Here is a 12,623-nt window from a genome sequence, read left to right as displayed (position 1 = left end):
ATCCTACAACAGGACAATGACCCTAAACACACCTCCAAATTGTGCAAGAACTATTTAGAGCAGAAGCAGGCAGCTGGTATTCTATCGGTAATGGAGAGGCCAGCGCAGTCACCAGATCTGAACCCCATTGAGCTGTTGTGGGAGCAGCTTGACCGTATGGTACGCAAGAAGTGCCCATCCAACCAATCCAACTTGTGGGAGCTGCTTCTGGAAGCGTGGGGTGCAATTTCTCCAGATTACCTCAACAAATTAACAGCTAGAATGCCAAAGGTCTGCAATGCTGTAATTGCTGCAAATGGAGGATTCTTTGACGAAAGCAAAGTTTGATGTAAAAAAAATCTTATTTCAAATACAAATCATTATTTCTAACCTTGTCAATGTCTTGACTCTATTTTCTATTCATTTCACAACGTATGGTGGTGAATAAGTGACTTTTCATGGAAAAATTGTTTGGGTGACCCCAAACTTTTGAACGGTAGTGTATATAATCTCAGGAACTTCTGCATTTATTTACAGAGAGATTGTTTACTCTATAAGTATTTTATTTTATTTATTTTATCACTTCACCCTTACGCTGCTACTGTTTTTCCACTGTATTGCTGTGTCAATTTGAATTTCTCCAAAGGAGGATCAGTTAAGATACAGCTTATCTTAATACTTAAATGCTACCATTAACTATAAAGTTGAAAAAATCTAATAGCATTATACCCTCTTCTATTATACAGCGCATGTGAATTATATTCTAAAATAATGTCCTTTATTAAAATAACATAAAAGAGGGATCAGTATCTGAATCTGTTTATTAGCCAAGTATGCAAGCATAAAAAGAGTTAGTCTTGGCATTTGCTCCCATAACCACGACATAGAATAATTTTTTTTTTTTAAAGCATTGAGTAAGGTAATCATAATAATGAAATAAACAAAGCAGTACTAAAATTAAATGACAAATGTAAAATCTGTTTACATAATGTAATAATAGTTAATAAAATAGTTTAATACATATTACCATACAAAGGAAATATAGAGTGCACTATGGATCAAGAAATAGTGACAAGTGCAAATATTAAATGTGACGTTGAATAAATGATTAAAATATGCAACAGTGGAGGTTGAATGCAAGTGCAGGAATTAAACAAGGGATGTAAAAATGTAAAAAGTCCAGTTTGATCATTTGCTTGCATGCTGCCTGACCCTGCAGGAGTACAACTGATCAATGGGGGGCGGGGGAGATTGCAGGCATCAGCTGATGCATAAAGGTGATCTCAGGTGTGGCTGTGTCACAACAGTTCTTAGTAAGTGGACAATGGACATGCATAGTGGAGAAAAGTAAAGACACTTCACATATGATTGACAACAGTGTAGGAGGGTTAGGTGTGGTACAGATTGAGATGCTGAGATTTGAAGGTTGAAAAATGCCGACACTTCCTCTTCTGTAATATGCTATTAAAACTCTATAATTACCTTTTGCATTCTTCACAGGGCACATATGTGACCAGTCTTGTTTTTCGGGTTCAAACACACCTTTTTTTTTTTTAAACACAGTTGTCATCTAATAAAGCTGGTGAGTAAAGTATTGTAATCATGAGATGGTGGCTCATAAATAGTTTGTTAATGAATTCAAGGTAATGCTGAGGTGCCTCATTAAGAAGCATAAACAATAACTTACCAAATCGCCTCTAGCCTTAAAGATAAAACAGACTTAATTATTTTTGTGGCCAAAGACGAATCATTAAAAGTGAGCTACCCATGTTAAAGATACACACAAGCCAGAAATATTTATGGACTCGAATTTCTAAAATCTACCACTTACCATCATCTTAAAATGTAGCTAAATTAAAGGATTAACATCTCAGCAAGATTTGACAAACCGTGTCACATACAATGCTGCTAGGGTCCTCTCTTAAGATTAACAAAAAATTGTTTTTTAAAGAACTAAATGGTTTAGGGACAAAATATATTTTTGATATGTTATGAACCACCCAGGTTCAGGTTAGCTCACAGTTCCTAGGGTTGAAACAAAACAAAAGCGTTGCTAATTATTTAAGCATGTACCTGGGGTAAAGTATTAATATATTGCAATGCATTATATCTGCACTGTAATCTTCTGAATATCAGTTTATTGTATTATTCCATTTTAGCTCACTTTTATTTTCATTTATTTTAAAATCCTACTTATGCCTTTTTATATTGCTTTGTGATTCCTTTATATCTCTTTATGAATGAATCACATACATCTCTATATCTTTGTCTTAATGTCTTTTCACGTCTTAGGACTTGGAGTGGAGCTGCTCAGTGTCCAACAGATCAAAATGTGGTTGCACTGGGCAGCTTCCAGATGTTAATTTGAGTACCTTCGTGAGTGTTAAAATTGATATTCTTGGAAAAGCGGCTTTACCTTCAAAGTCAATGTTTCACAGACACAAAAACCTAAAAAAAATTAAATGTTGGAGTGGTTCCCAAACAAAATTTATTTTTGTTATTCCTGAACTTGAGTCTCAACACCATACAAATACTGCATGAAATGTCATCAACTATCAGAATCAGGACAAAGAATTCTGATGAATGCGTTGTATCAGGGTTAATTTATGGGGATTTTTGTGTGTGTGTGTGTGGGTGGTCCCATGGCTACCACGGCCCAAAATAAAACAAAGTGGTACAGATACGATTGTTGCTGAAATGAATGCACCTCTTTCTTCTCGCTATTATCAGCTACAATATTTATTATCATCATATTTATAGCAAACTGCACATTTTATATGGTGAGGACTGGCAACAGCTTCCTCAACAAATACCTACTTGCTTTGTCATGTTTATAAAAGAAAAACAAGTCAGGTTATCGGTTATCAAGTTATGAGCAGGCTATTATAAGAAATAATGAATATGCACACCCTGGAAAGCGTCCTTTCAACTTAATACACCTATACGCCTACATACAGCAGCCAATGCGTGTCATGTTGTTCATCACTTCCCTAAGGTGGAGTGACGGGTACAACTGGTTTTAGGAAACATCCTGAGTTGGCCCTTCTTATTTAGCTTCGTTTGCCCTTATCTTTGTACAGAAGATTCATGCAAGATGTCAGATCGTTGGGGTTGACAGGTGAGTCTGATTTTTAGATATTATTACTGACAATCGTTAGATATTTTGAACTAGTTTGAACTCCTTCATATGCCTGGGCAAGATGCAGTTTACAAGTTGTACAAGTTTGATCTAGCATGGGTTTTCAAAATGTTTGATTCATTATTTAAATATGAATCATTAGAAGTTTTGTGCATGTAAAAAGTGTAAAGGGGAAGTATATAAAAGTGTAAGTGGTAATGTGTGTCAGGTGTGTGTGCGTGTATCTATTTTCTGGTCTGTCATAGGTTACTTTTTTGGTCAAATTTCAGACTTTCAGACCAGTTAACTAAGGTTGGTTTGTTGAACAGGACAAGATCTGTGTGCCCAATTTGGAAAAAGCTGATTTTTGGGTCAGTTAAGGTTGGGGTAAGTCTCGAGGAAATGAATATAAGTCTATGTAATGTGGTAAAGTTACCATGATCTGGTATGTGTGAATGAGTGTGTGCATAGAAATTAAATTATTAAGGTATATGATAGTCTGCAGTATAACTTGCTAAACATATCTTGATTTGCCTGAGTGTTTACTATTTATCTGTGCTTCCTGGAAAGACTGGACATTGTTGTTATTTGTACAAAACTATGAATCATATACGGAGAGAAATGTCCCTGTTATTTGCATATACCATGTTATTTGCATCTCATTTCTTTCATCTTTTTTTAAATTGTGTGTTGCTTCAGCAAAGGCAGTAAAAGCAGGAAGCATTTAGTATTAAATATAATTCTTCCTCAAATGAAACTGACAAAAGTTTTGTTATGACTACCAAACTTGACAAATAAATTGACCTCACAAAAAAATATAAAGCAACAGGGACTTATAGGGACTTATTGTCCAGTATTGTGTTTGCAGAAAAAGCCCACATATTACTACTGAAATAAATAATAGCTGTGTGACATTGAGCCAGCATGCAAAATACCAAAGTCCTGTAACTCGATTGCCTAAATTTAATGTGGCTATTAATTTTGATAATTATACCTTTGCTTCTTTTGCTGTGACATTTCAAAATGTCTGGACATACTGACCTTTTGCATTGGACTGAATAACATAGCAAAGGTATTTTCGTGCTTTGTGCCCATAATTATTATTTTGTAAATTTCCCCTGTAGTTTTTTATATCTTAAATTAACCAGCTCTTCACCTGACAGTGGTACAAAATAAATAATAAAATTGATGCTTTTGAGGGATTGTTTCCAGAAACTTTCCCCTGTGGCTCAACCCAGTCTCACAAGAATTTTCCAATTTGTTAATGGTACTTGAGTAGATTGCCATAGCTCTGTACAGCCTACAAACATTGATAAAATGTGTTTTCTCCCTTTTAATCTTATTTTTTTCTTTGGCAAGTGCTCATGGGGTAAGCAGCATAATGCTTTTTGAGGTGTCCATAAACAGTTATTAATGGACTATGGGAGACGGTTGTGTGTTTTGGATGGTTCTGCCCTCCTTGCCTTCCATTAATGATAATGGATAATTCCTTATGATGGACACCTTGTCTGGCATTATCCCTTTGTAAATAATAAGAGATAAATGCCTTGAATGTGTTGCTTTTTGTCTTTGGTTATTAGATATGCTTGCTGCTCATGGATAACAGTCACTTGTCACCATGAATGGGGAATTTATTTTAAGCCTGCTGACAGGTGAGTCAGATGTAGCACATCAGTTGTTCCATGACATGTTCACTCATAAATCATATGTAAATCCCATCTGATGTCAAACATGTATAGTATAAAAGTTTACAAATCTATAGATTAAATGATTAAATAATTTACTATTTCATGAACTGGCGTGAGTATGGGTTTTCATAGCTCTGTATAGCCTGCAAACATTGATACCAGATGTTTTCCTCCCTTTTCAACAAGCCCACATTAGATATTGACCATTAGTGACTTAAGATGTCTTTCCCTTTATAACATTAAATATTACAAGGGAGTGGGAATACCTACTGCATCGTTAGATACAGGGTAATGTAAGGAGTGCTCAACTCAAACATGGGACTACTTAACCTTGACCAACATTGGATCCCTAGCTGGTTAAATGAAGAGAACTTCTTTTTGATAACTACCAATTTAGGAAATAAGTGCACAAGCCAAAACAAACACCGATAGTACATGTATGAATTTCTCGGCAAAAAGATATGTTTATATTTCAATTTCATTGGGGTTTGTTTGTTTGTATATTAGGATCCCCATTAGCAATTGTGCTGGGCAATAGCTACTGTTCCTCGGGTCCATTCCTGGGGTGTAAGATTAATTAAAATTAAAATTAATTAAAAACCTCTATTTTTTTCTTCTCAGTCTTCTGCTCACTTCACCCCAGGGTCACAGCCCCTACTGAGGCTCCAGTAATTAACTCAACAGATGCTTTGACCACTAAAGTAGCAGAGGTAAGTGAGCTTTCAACATCTCAGCCATTCAGGCAACATTCGACTGCACCAAAAGCATGGACAACTCCAGCGACTCCACCTAGAGAAACAAATACATTTTCTCCAGCTCGGGAAACAGCATCCAGCAAAGAAGAAACAAAAGGGGCGTCAGTATTGGCAATTTCAACTGGTGCCAAAAGAGTAACATCAGACCCAGTGCAGGAAATAAATGTAACATCAACATTGGAAATTCTCAGTCAAAACACAACCATAGCCAATGAAAGAAGCACTGTTTCTCACAGTACAACTGTGACTGTTCGCAATGAACCTGCTGAAACCGGTCTGTCATGTGATACAACCACAAGCAATCCTGCTTCAGAGTCATCAGTGGTTAAACCTAGCACCTCTGCTATGGATGGACATAACATTTTTGTTGGTTCTGGTACTCCCACAGTGGAGCAGAATGTGTCAGGACTGACAAATCCCTCAGCAGAAACAGTAACTGCAACTCAGATCTATGATGACTCCACACAAACTTTTTCAGGATCACCCAAAGCTCAGTCTAGCCAAGCTCTGACAATGGTAGAGGTCACCTCCCCTTCACCAGAGTCAACTGAGGTAAATACACTTGTACCCAGTGACACCCCTTTGACATCAGAGAATGAAACTCCGACAACTGCAACCCTGAGCTCTTCAAAAAATTCTCAGAATGTTTATCCATCCACAAACATTTTAATTAATGCTGCGCCAAGAACACCTGAGGCTTCAGACGTCACAGATCACAGTACAGCAACCAGCACTCCACATTTATCACAAAATGATCCAAGTACATCAGCACTCACATTACAAGACCAAACACAGACAGAGGAGCCAGCTTTTAGTGCAAGCGTTGCTACAAAACCCAGCACATTGCCAATACAAAATACTGTATCAGTGACAACAATGTCTGATCTAACTTTACCGATACACACAACTATAACTTCACCAACTCAACAACAAATCACTGAATCTGTACCTGCAATGTCCAGCACACCACCTCCACAAACAGTTGTATTAACCACAATGTACTCTGCAACAATAACACACAGAGCACCTTTGACAGAAGAGTCAAATAATGCGGTGATAGAAACCACACCTACAATACCAGCTCAACCAAGTACAGAATTTGGAACAGCAGACCCAATCATGAGACAGAGTTCACCATCTGGAGACGCAATATCAGTCACAACACCTCACGCTATTCTATCAACATCAAGGTACACTACAACACCAACACAAACCAAAGCATCCTTGGCAACAGAATCCATTACCATGCCAATGCAATCCACAGCATTTACATCTGTAATAACACAGTTAAATCCAGGGCAACTTCCAGTATCTACCACATTGGCATCAATCACGTCATCAACACATACTACAACATTACCCACAACAAGAAAAATGACTCCACCCATGAAAGCTCACATAGAAACACCAACCCAAAGTACAATACTCACAACTCATTTTGCTACAGCACCAACTACGGTACCTGTAGCAACACTATCAAAAACAACACCAACAGGAATTATATCCACTGCAAGTCCTACCACAAAGTCGGCTGGGATTACAACATCAACAACATCAGCTAACTTAGCACGAAGTACATCATCTACAGCAAGAATAGCACTGCCCACAGCTGAACAACCAACACAACCTACTACCTTTATTACAAAATTTATCAAAACACTGACAGAAAATACAGAACATACATTAGAACCCAGCACAACACCAGCTGTTGAAGCCACAACACCACTCACCTCTGTAACCAATGCATCATCACAAAGTGCTACATCGTCCATACCCACTAAAACGTCGTCAGCAAACAGTGAGTCAGTGGCGCCAGTATCAACCTTAACAACGACACAAAAAACAACACTTGCAATAAAAAAAACCACTGCATCATCAGCAGAGGCCAAAGAATCTCAGATGACTCAATTCGATTTAACTCCATCACAAACTACAGCATCCACCACAGAGCCAACAGAAACTACAGCAACCCAACTTACTACAACATCAACACAAACTGCTGATGTTACAACAAATCGTATTACAACATCAACACAAATGAGAGGATCTGTGTCAGCATTGTCCACTGCAACACAAACACAATTTGACCAACCCACAATAGAATCAGACATCACTGAAACTACACTTACCATGGACACAGCACAGCAAACTACAGTTAGCAAAACAACAGAACCAAAAACCATGATTCATACATCACAATCGACAAAACAAAAACAAATAGATGTAGTAACAATTAACACCACAACACTAAAACACGGCATGCAATTTACAAGAAACCTAACAACGCGTCAGACACCATCCACAACAGCATCACCCACAAAACAAACCCAATATAACACATCTACAAAAAATTCAACTCAATCAACTCCAGGACAAACTACAGCTTCAACAACAACTGAAACTACATCATCTATGGTAACACCACCGCAAAGTACAGTTGTAACCACAGGATCAACAACTTCAACACAAAATACAATATCTGAAACAACGGAACAAGTTGCATCTACATCATTAACAATGGTATCATCCACAACTGTAAAACAAAGTACTGGAACAACATCAATTCACAGCACAACACTAACACAAAGTGGATCAGTGACTGCACCAACACAAACACCAATGATGCTCACAACCCCATCTACAAGATCTGTGGAAACAGTGTCCACAAGTACTTCAACACAATCTATTTCACCACCACAAAGATCTACACAGACAATTGTAACCACACAACCAACAGAAGCTGCAACATCTGCATCAACCAACTCAGTCACCTCTCAAACCCTGGCATCATCCACGGTTGCAGGAATACGTGCTGGATTAACAACAAGTCATAGCACAACACCAACAACAAGTGGATCACCAAAAGAAATTTCAACTAACACTCATGTATCAACACCAAATCATATAGAATCTTCACAAAGTTCAGTTTCAACAGTAACACCATCCACAGTAATGCCAACTAAATCCTTGGCATCTACAATAGAAACAGTATCCACAACATCAACAGACACTACAGTAATGATTACAGACAAAGGAGAAAAGGCAACATCTGTCAAAACACCATCACAAATCACTTCAACGCAAACTACATCACCTGTAACAACAAAACAACAAACTACCGTTCATGAAATAAGGAGAAGAACAACAAAAATTGCAATTGGAACCATGCAAACACCACTAAGTATAGTATCTGTAAAGACAGAATCAGCCACATCACAAACTACAGCATCATTTACCATGGTAACATCCATAGCTTTAAAACAAAGTACTGGATCAACAACAATTCACAGCCCAACAACAACACACCATAGATCAGTGACCACACCAACACAAACAGCAGAATCCATAGAAAATGCATTCACAACACAAACTACAACATCTGCAGAAACAATATCCACAGCAACACAAAAACAACTAAGTTCAACCATAACAGAATTGTCAAGAACGTCAACTAAAACTACTTCATCTGTGGAAACACCACCGCAAACTACAGTTGTAACCACAGGATCAGCAACTCCTACACAAAGTACAATATCTCAAACAACAGAACCAGTTACATCTACATCATTAACAATGGTATCATCCACAGCTGTAAAACAAGGTACTGGAACAACAACAATTCATAGCACAACACTAACACAAAGTGGATCAGTGACTACACCAACACAAACACCAATGACATTCACAACACAAACTGCAAAATCTGTAGAAACAGTGTCCACAATTACACCAACACAATTTATTTCATCCCGAATAGGATCAACATCAACAAAAACTAAAACATCTGTGGTTTCAGCACCACAAATATCTACACAAACTAAAACTGTAACCACAAAACCAACAGCTCCAGTTGAAGTTGCAATATCTGCATCAACCAATTCAGTCAACTCACAAACATTGGCATCATCCACAATTGCAGAAATAAGTGCTGGATTAACAACAAGTCATAGCACAACACCAACACACAGTGGATCAGTGACTACAACAACAAAAACACCAGAAACAGACACAACATCATCTTGGGTGACACCAAGGCAAACTGCAGTTAATAAAACAACAACAGAGTCACAAACAACAATTAATACACTGAAATCAACAAAACAAAAAAATGAATCAACCTTTCACAGCACAACACCACAAAACACCAGCTCAACAATTGTTCAAACCCAGGCAAACACATCCACAGCAGCATCAACCACAAATTTAACAGAATATTCCACACCCAAAACAGATTCACCACAGTCAACAACTCCAGTACAAACTACAGTTCCTGTAACAAGTGGATCACCAAAAGAAATCTCAACTAACACTCATGTATCAACACCAAATCATATAAAATCTACACAAAGTCCAGTGTCAACAACAACAGCATCCACAGCAATGCTAACTCAATCTATGACATCTTCAACAGAAACCGTGTCCACAACATCAGCAGACATTATAGTATCAACAACAAATAAAAGGGAAAATGCAACATCTGTCACCACACCATCAGAGATCACTTCAACACAAACTACATCATCTGTAAAAAGAGAACCACAAACTTCAGCTGATGAAAGAGAGACAGGAACAACAAAGAACACAAAGAATACCATGCAAACACAACCAAGTACAGCATTGGTGAAGACAGAATCAGCCACATCGCAAGTAACGGCATCATTAACAATGCTACAAACCACAGCTTTAAAACAAAATACTGGATCGACGACAATTCACAAAACAACACCAACACACCATGGATCAGTGTCTACACCAACACAAATAGAAAAATCCATAGAAAATGCATTCACAACACAAACTACAACATCTGCAGAAACAATATCCACAGCAACACAAACACAACTAAGTTCACCCACAGCAGAATTGTCAAGAACATCAACTGAAACTACTTCATCTATGGTAACACCACCGCAAAGTACCGTTGTAACCACAGGATCAGCAACTCCTACACAAAGTACAATATCCCAAACATCAGAACCAGTTACATCTACATCATTAACGAAGGTATCATCCACAGCTGTAAAACAAAGTACTGGAACAACAACGATTCACAGCACAACACTAACACACAGTGGATCAGTGACTACACCAACACAAACACCAATGACATTCACAACACAAACTACAAGATCTGTGAAAACACTTTCCACAAGTACAACAACACAATCTATTTCACCACCACACAGATCTACACAAACTACAACCGTAACCACACAACCAACAGCTCCAGCAGAAGCTGCAACATTTGCATCAACCAACTCAGTCACCTCACAAACATTGGCATCGTCCACAGTTACAAAAATAAGTACTGAATTAAAAACAAGTCAAAGCAAAACACCAACAGACCATAAATCAGTGACTACACCAACACGAACACCGCAAACAGAAAAAGCATCATCATGGGTAACACCGAGGCAAAATGCAGTTAATAAAAGAACAGCAGAATCACAAAAAACAATTCATACACTGAAATCAACAGTACTGAAACAAAACAACCAAACAACATTTCACAGCACAACACCACAAAACACCAGCTCAACAATTTTTCAAACAAAGGCAAAAGCATCCACAACAGCATCGACCACAAATTTAAAAAAATATTCCACACCCAAAACAGATTCACCACAATCAAAAACTCCAGTACAAACTACAGTTACTGTAACAAGTGGATCACCAAAAGAAATCTCAACTAACACTCATGTATCAACACCAAATCATATAACATCTACCAAAAGTCCAATTTCAAAAACAACAGCATCCACAGCAATGCTAACTCAATCTATGACATCTTCAACAGAAACAACATTCACAACATCAGCAGACATTATAGTATCGACAACAAATACAAGAAAAAAAGGGATACCTGTTACAACACCATCACAGATCCCTTCAGCACAAACTACATCATCTGTAACAACAGAACCACAAACCACAGCTGATGAAAGAGAGACAAGAACAACAAAAACTACAATACAATCAGCCACATCACAAACTACAGCATCATTAACCATGGTACCATCCACAGCTGTAGAACAAAGTACAGTATCAACAACAATTGACAGTACAACACCAACACACCATGGATCACTGACCACACCAACACAAACAGCAGAATCCATAGAAAATGCATTCACAACACAAACTACAACCTCTGCAGAAACAATATCCACAGCAACACAAAAACAACTAAGTTCACCCACAACACAATTGTCAAGAACATCAACTGAAACTACTTCATCTATGGTAACACCACCGCAAAGTACAGTTGTAACCACAGGATCAGCAACTCCTACACAAAGTACAATATCTCAAACATCAGAACCAGTTACATCTACATCATTAACAATGGTATCATCCACAGCTGTAAAACAAGGTACTGGAACAACATCAATTCACAGCACAACACTAACACACAGTGGATCAGTGACTGCACCAACACAAACACCAATGACATTCACAACACAAACTACAAGATCTGTGGATACACTTTCCACAAGTACAACAACACAATCTATTTCACCACCACAAATATCTACACAACCTACAACTGTAACCACACAGCCAACAGCTCCAGCAGAGGCTACAACATCTACATCAACCAACTCAATCACCTCTCAAACATTGGCATCGTCCACAGTTACAAAAATAAGTGCTGAATTAAAAACAAGTCAAAGCACAACACCAACACACCATAAATCAGTGACTACACCAACACGAACACCAGAAAAAGAAAAAGCATCATCTTGGGTAACATCAATGCAAACTGCAGTTAATAAAAGAACAGCAGAATCACAAACAACAATTCATACACTGAAATCAACAGTACTAAAACAAAACAACGATACAACATTTCACAGCACAACACCACAAAACACCAGCTCAACAATTGTTCAAACACAGGCCACATCATCCACAACATCATCAACCACAAATTTAAAAAAATATTCCACACTCAAAACAGATTCACCACAATCAAAAACTCCAGTACAAACTACACTTACTGTAATAAGTGGATCACCAAAAGAAATCTCAACTAACACTCATGTATCAACACCAAATCATATAACATCTACAAAAAGTCCA

This window comes from Scomber scombrus, chromosome 23 (genome assembly GCF_963691925.1).
Source record: "Scomber scombrus chromosome 23, fScoSco1.1, whole genome shotgun sequence".
Classification (NCBI taxonomy): domain Eukaryota; kingdom Metazoa; phylum Chordata; class Actinopteri; order Scombriformes; family Scombridae; genus Scomber; species Scomber scombrus.
This window is presented reverse-complemented; position numbering follows the sequence as displayed.